This window comes from Melospiza melodia, chromosome 2 (assembly GCF_035770615.1).
Source record: "Melospiza melodia melodia isolate bMelMel2 chromosome 2, bMelMel2.pri, whole genome shotgun sequence".
NCBI lineage: Eukaryota > Metazoa > Chordata > Aves > Passeriformes > Passerellidae > Melospiza > Melospiza melodia.
Window position 1 is genome coordinate 78,608,081 of NC_086195.1, and position 7,204 is coordinate 78,615,284.

A 7,204-nucleotide genomic window follows, 5' to 3' on the forward strand; every position below is an offset into this window, starting at 1 on the left:
ACTTTTGCACTGAGGACAAATAAAAGAATTAGCAAAGCCATAACAGATACGAGACAGACATTGCTCTGGTATCCTCATCTGCTTTCAACTCCTTTTTGCTAAACAATTTCATTTCAGTGTGTCTTATCAGACTGTCCCTCCTGCTGAGAAAATCATAAGTTTGAATAGGTGATAAAAGTAGATAACAATGACAAAAAGTAAAGGGCAAAGTCATTGTTCAGAGAGACACTTTGTGTACATTAGTGTAACAAAATTACATTTTTTACATCTGTGCCAACTGAAGGAAAGACAAAAAAATGTTACATGAACTGAAGTCAAAATCTGAAACTGCAGAAGTGATTCTTTCTGAAATGCTGAGCAAGCATAATGTCAGGGTTTTTCTGATTGGAAGTATATTTGCCACTAGAGGTCCTTCATGGTCAGTTTATGTTTTCCTCCACAGCATTTTGGGAGGGCTTTTTTCTTTTATCCATGGTATATATGAGAATTATGATTTCTAAAGATATTTATTTGGTTTAATGTATTAAATTCTTAGAATAATGGAGTGGTTTTATCGTGATGAAGCCTTTTTTGGGAAGATACCAATACGATTTTTCAGATAGCATTTATTCAGTAAAAGCTCTTGTTTTATTATGAAATAATAAATGTTATTTATTTTCACTTCACTAACTGCATGTTTTTAAATTTACAATTTTTCATTGTCTTATACCACATCTTCAACATAATCACTTTTCTCTTAGAAAAATAAAGGAAGGAAACAAATGTCAAAATAATGAGTGAAATTAGGATAAACAACTGGAACAATAAAACAAGATGTAAGGTAATTTTTCTCTGCTGTGTCATTATTTTCTTATTTCTCCTGGTTAGAAGTTGGTTTAAAATGTCTGAACATTGTTTGGAAGAACTGTGCAGCCTTGGGACTGACATTAAATTTATCACTACAGAACACAATGTAATTTATTGGGAAACTAGTAACAAAAAAAACCATAGCTCATTAGCTGGAAATGTTTAGGAACTAAGGCCAAGAATTACTTGATATTCCTGGGATGGTCATGAGCTGGAAAGGCCTGATATCTGCACAAAGGTCAAATGGAATCACAGAATGCATCAGCTGGAATCAACACTGAGATGTGTTACTCTGTAAAAGTCCTGGGGGAACTTTTAATGAAAGGTGGGGTATGTGCTGGTTACTCATATTCAGGACAAATGTGGAGAAAGATGCAAAAAGATCTGTGGGTTCACTGCCATGGGTTCACTGCAAAGGCCCTGATAGCCAAAAGACTCCTTACTATCCTGTATCTTAAAAAAGAAAATCTGCAGATAAAGGAAATCACTATTTTAAAATTAAAATACGCTAATATTCTCTAAAATTCTCTTAAAAAATTTAATCTGAGAAATGTCACAGTAAGAAATTTAGTGGAAAAACACATCTTATGTCTGCACTGCCATATCCTGGGGTGCACGTGTGGTTCTGCTGTCTCTACCAAGAAGGAAATGTGAAGAAAGATGTCTTTTCACTTTGTAATGTCAAAGAAGGTATCTACTAAGCAAAAGCAACTGAATGAGGAGAGGTGAGAATGTCAATATGTGGTGAGATTTATTGACGAGGAAATATAAAGAATGGAGTTTAGGTACTTGATTTGCATTGAAAATCAGCAGAGCCAACAGAAGTGGTAAAACAGATGCATTTTGGAGGCAATCAGAATGAGGTCACACAAGTCTATGCATCTGTAATTCTGATCTCACACACCATCCTCACTTCCCACTCACCTGAAATGTGACCCCCTGCTTACAACCGTACCCAGACAAAAAAAAAAAAGGTGGGGTTTTATTGCAAATTTAGTGTTTCCAAGGCCTAAATAAACCAGCATGGGTGTTACTTTCACTAATAACTAGCAAAATCTCAAAGGACTCTGGTTTTGTACCAGTCCAAACAGAGCTCACTCTAATCTTTAACCTTCCAGCACTGACACAACATATATAATATTGAAAGAGCTACTGGGACAACTGGACATTACAGCTTCAAACCATGAATTCAGTCTCAGAAAGACAGACATAATAAAGCCCAAGGACTATCAAAATTTAAGCCTATTTAGCACATGTTGAAGGCTTTTTTTTTAATCAAAACTCTCTGTCCCTGAAATAAAAGAAAATATTCTTCAACTGTCTGACAGATTTCTTTCTCTTAAAAGAATTGCATTCTCACAGTGGTTTCATGGAATACTTCTGTCTCTGCATCTGCAGGATCCAGTAGATCCTCTATAACATTCATCTTTGGCTCTTTGGACTATAGAGAATAGTTTGGGATTTTAGTCTTAAGAAGAAAATCACAAAGAAAATAGTCATTTTACTACATTGACTTATTTTTTTTTATCAGAATACCCTATGACACTGCATTCAGCCTTGCTATTACATGAAAAATAAAATCTGTGTAAATTGAATTGCAAAATTTGCCAGTCTGAGATCTTTCTTGATTAAGACTGTGTAGTATTAATTTCAGTTTGCCTGCTTGTCCATGCTGGGATATTGTTAGAGTAATTGAGACTAAACTTAGAGTAGTGAAGGCTAGAATCCACAATTCCCGGCATGAATGTGAATGCCAGACTTTGCATTGTGTGGTGCATCTTTAAATCTTACCACTCACAGACTAGGGCTGAGAAGAGCCAGGCCCCAGCTAAAACAGGTGTGAGGGTAGGATAGTATTTTACAGGCAGGTGAGACCCCTGCTTCCACTCCCAACCCAACAGAACAGTTGGGACAATCTTTCCATAATTGTTTTTACACTTTACTGGCACTGCTACTTTTCCTTCACACCTTGATGAAAAAGTTGTAGGTAGCATCATCTAAGGCAGCATTGTGATGATTCACCACAAACAAAACATGTATTCCAGGGAGAAGAAATCCTTTAATTAAATCAACTAGTGAAATTTGAAAAGAGTTTAGCTAGACACACAGCAGTTCATCCAACTGGATTTGCACTGTTGCAGATTTGGGCTGCATCAATGCAATAGTATGAAGACAGGGACCCTAGGGTATATCAAAAGATTTTCACAGAATTGCAGAGTAGCTCAAATTGAAAGGGATCCCTGGAGGCTATGCAGCCCAAACCCCCAAGGGATCCCTGGAGGCTATGTAGCCCAAAGCCCTGCTTAAAGCAGGGTCTTCTTGAGCAGGTTGTTCAGGATCCTCGCCTGTTAAGCTTGAATATCTCCAAGGCTGATGATTTCACAATTCTTTGTGTTCTTTTTCCAGTGTCTAAGTATGCTCACAATAAAAGAGCCTACTTAGACATAAGCATACACAATACAAAATAAATATATAAATCCTTTTCCATACTCAGAAACTCCCTTGTTGCAAATCATGATTGTCAGCCTTTCTCCTTATGCCGTGTGCCGTCAGGAACGTGAAGAGTGCAAAAAACCCCCCCTTTTCATCTCCAGCTTCCCTCAGCTCCACCTTGGCTGTCATATGCTGCAGACCCCTCACCATCTCCATTGCTGGACACCCTCCTAAATGCCATTGTCATTCTTGTTCTGGAGACACCAAACCTGAGCACAGCAATGAAGGTGATCATGCAGAGTGATTTCAGCAGTTTTAATATTTATTGTCTCAGAAACATGGATTCTGCCAGCTCCCTTCTGAAGACTCACATTCACTTACTGATCTATTAATTCTTCATTATTTTTGTGCACATTGAAAGAAGTGTTACTTATTCTTAGGACAGACTTTGTTCTTGAAATAAAAATATGCATTCTGACATTTTAAATCATACTTGGAGGAAAAGCATTCTGTAACATATGAGGTGTTACAAAAGGAAGAGCAAAAATTGAGTATCAACTTCAGTGTGAAACTAAGACCAAATTTTTTTTCTTCTTTTTAGTTTTTGGCAATCCAACAAAGCATAAGTAAAACCATTTGAATGGTGTAAAATAAAACTATTCTACATATAAAAAGATACTGTGGAGAAAAGATATTATATAAATAATGCAGAAGTAAGAAGCTTTACTTCTTTTTTTTTTCAATTCTTACATATCCAAAAGCCATTTCATTGAAATGTCTAGCTTGAAGAAATTTTAGTTAAATACTATTTTAGTTAAATAATAAATAATAAATTATTCCTTCTCACAAAAATAATTATCTTTTTTCAAGATTTTTTTTTCTGTATTAAGCATAGAAAGTTGGGGGGTGGGGTAAATATCTCTGTTCTTTTACCCATATTGGAGTTTAGGAGTTTGTATTTTTATTCTGAACAGTTCCTAAACACCTTCTTTAAGCAAGGAGAGAGAGGGGAAGGTTTTGCAAAAGCAGAATAAAAGGCAAAGAGGTTAGGCTTCAACAAGACCTGTGGAGCTGCATTCCACTCTCTGTTTTAATCTTGGCAAGGCATTCCACTAATGAGTAAATGATGCAAGCTGCACCTTGATTGTAGCATTACTTCAGTTGAACTTTCACCTTGTGGGAAGATGTTGTAAGACATTTTGAACTACGGTTTAATATACATTCCAAGAGAATTTTTTTAGTTGTTCTCAAAAATTGACACAAAATAAGCAATGCTGATCAGGTTGGTTTGCTTGTTTGTTTTCAATATGACTGTCAGAAAATATTGGTCTTTGAGACACTTGCAGAGCTTAGTTGCCAGGTTAAGAAAATATTAAGTACCCACTTAGCTTCATATGTTGAAGTGCTTTCCTAAACATTTTTCACCAAGAAGTGTAACCAGATAATTTTACTCATTCCTATTTCTATTATGATTCCATCATAGGACTTAGATATTTTAGGATTAAGATTGATCTCTTTATCTGATAGCCTTAATATATAAGCAACCTTAGAAAATTGAGTGCTATGCTGAAATGTAAGTTAATGAAAAGGAAATCACTCTTTTTGGGGGGGAAGATTTAAAAATACATGCACTTATCTGAAAGCTTAGCTGTTTTATGATAAAGTGTGCTCTGTGTTTCACATTTTTACATCTTTATAACAATGTAAGGTAGTAATAAGTTTGCAAATCATAGCATTGAACAGAATTTTATTTGCTCTTTTTCTTAGAACTTTTTCTTACCTGGTCTTCAGTCCTGGAAGCTACAAGTTAGGTAATTCCACAGGAAATACACAGGCAGAGAGTGTGTGTCCAAAACTGAACAACCATGGTGTAGCAGGGTGTTATAATGTTGCTTTTTCATGCTGTTGGAGTATGATAAATGAAATATCCACTGCCTGAAAACTGGCATAACATCTGTGAAAGAAGAAGAATGTGTAGACTGATTTACAGAAATCATATGCACGACATTATTACTAAGTCACTACTTTATGAAAACTGTCATTTTTGTTGTGCGCCCTCTTTTGTTTACATTTCTTTTGTGTGGGATCTCTGTTTGGCACACACATTTTCATGTTGCCCCCCTCCCCAGCAATCAGAGATATTGATCCATCAATATCTCTCAGTCCACCGCTACCACCCAGCCCACTTACACCACGAAACCCCTGTCAGCATTGCCCATCCCTCCAAACCAGTGATATCAGCCATAACTTCAGCAGTCACATCAAATGTCTCAGGTTACAGTGACCACTTCCAAGACCTGATTTCACCCTCTGATTCTATAGCCAGTATGTACAAACCAATGGTTGTTCAATTCTCTCAGCATGCTAAGGAGGGAACTCCTGTTATCTCCATTGCATTAACAGTGAGCTAAAGACTTTTTCAAATAGCTCTGATTATTTTTGCATTATGAAAAGGCCATTGTGTTTCCTGGGGCTGTAAATAGTACAATATCTTAGACAATGCACATTTTAAAAAAACTTCCTAAATTTGTAGTCAAATATGCACTTACTTCTGTTTTTTGATCTATCTGGAACAGTCACACCTTTTCCCGTTTCCTTACAAGTCAGTCAGAACTTAACCAAAAGAAAGAACAAGGCATTCTGCTATTTGGAAATCACAAGCCAGATTTTGATTTGAGTTAGACTGGAATAAATTCAGGGTGGCTGCCAAGACTGTACATATATATCTGAACTCCAGCTTTGATCTAGTCACACTCTATTTTCCTTGCATAGAAAAATGACCCAAATCAAAGGACCAGGCAACTGAGCCTGCCAGCTGCCTTTAGCTAGCTGTAACTACTAGATGAAGGCAAAAAAAAAAAAACCCACAAAAATTGTCATTTCAACTGTTTGGCATAAATTCTGAATGTTTAAAAAGACTAATGAGGCTTAATAAATGTTGACCAAGCGAAATAGATTTTATCTTCAAGTCTGGATTGAAGTGAGCTGGTAATTGATCTGTAATGCCAAGAGACCTGCCCATGTTTGGCACCTCCCAGAAAAAAACAACAGGCTGGACATGTTTATCCTGTGTTCCCTCTTAAAAACAGCTGGGTAATTGTCTTCTAAACTATTTGATAAATAATTGTCTTCTAAACTATGGACAACTGTTTGTATTAAACTACATTCGTGACAGTGTTCCTGTTGGGGCAGTGAACATGATACTGTCATTTCCAAAGACATCACAGAGGAGAGAGTAGGAAACATATTCTAATCACAGCAATTGAAATTTATTCCCAGAAAAAGTTTTTTATAAAAATGATCCATCTATAAACTTATCTGGAAGTATGACCCTGAAAATCAGTGAGAATCTCCTCAGCACCAAGGGTTTTTTTCCTTTGCCTTCAGCAAAAAAAAAAAAGAACTTTGTCAAATCGTTTGGGTTTTTCCCATCTTAAAAATGCCCTTGGTGCATGCAGACACATCTCTGGCATAGCTCATAAAGGGCACAACATGTCATTACAACTTCTTACTATGTTTAATTATTTCTAATGCAGCCACATAAACCTAGTGTGTTCCATAGAACACAATAGGCTAAAGACAATGTGTTTTAAGCCAAGGTGTAGATTTGGAAGGTAAAATGTAGAGTTTTTCTGTAATTTTGTGTTAAAATGATAGAATTGTAGGATGGTTGAGGTTGATGTTGGAAAAGGCCTGTAAGATCATATAGGACAACTGTTAACCTGACCCCACTGTGTTCACCACTAAACCATGTCCCCAGGTGCTACAGCCACAGGTTTTTTGAACACTTCCAGAGATGGCGATTGTACCACTTCCCTGGGCACTCTGTTCCAATGCGTGACCACCCTTTCAAGGAAAAAATTCTCCATAAAATCCAGTATAAGCTTCCCTTGGTGCAACTTGAGACCATTTCCTCTTGTTCTGC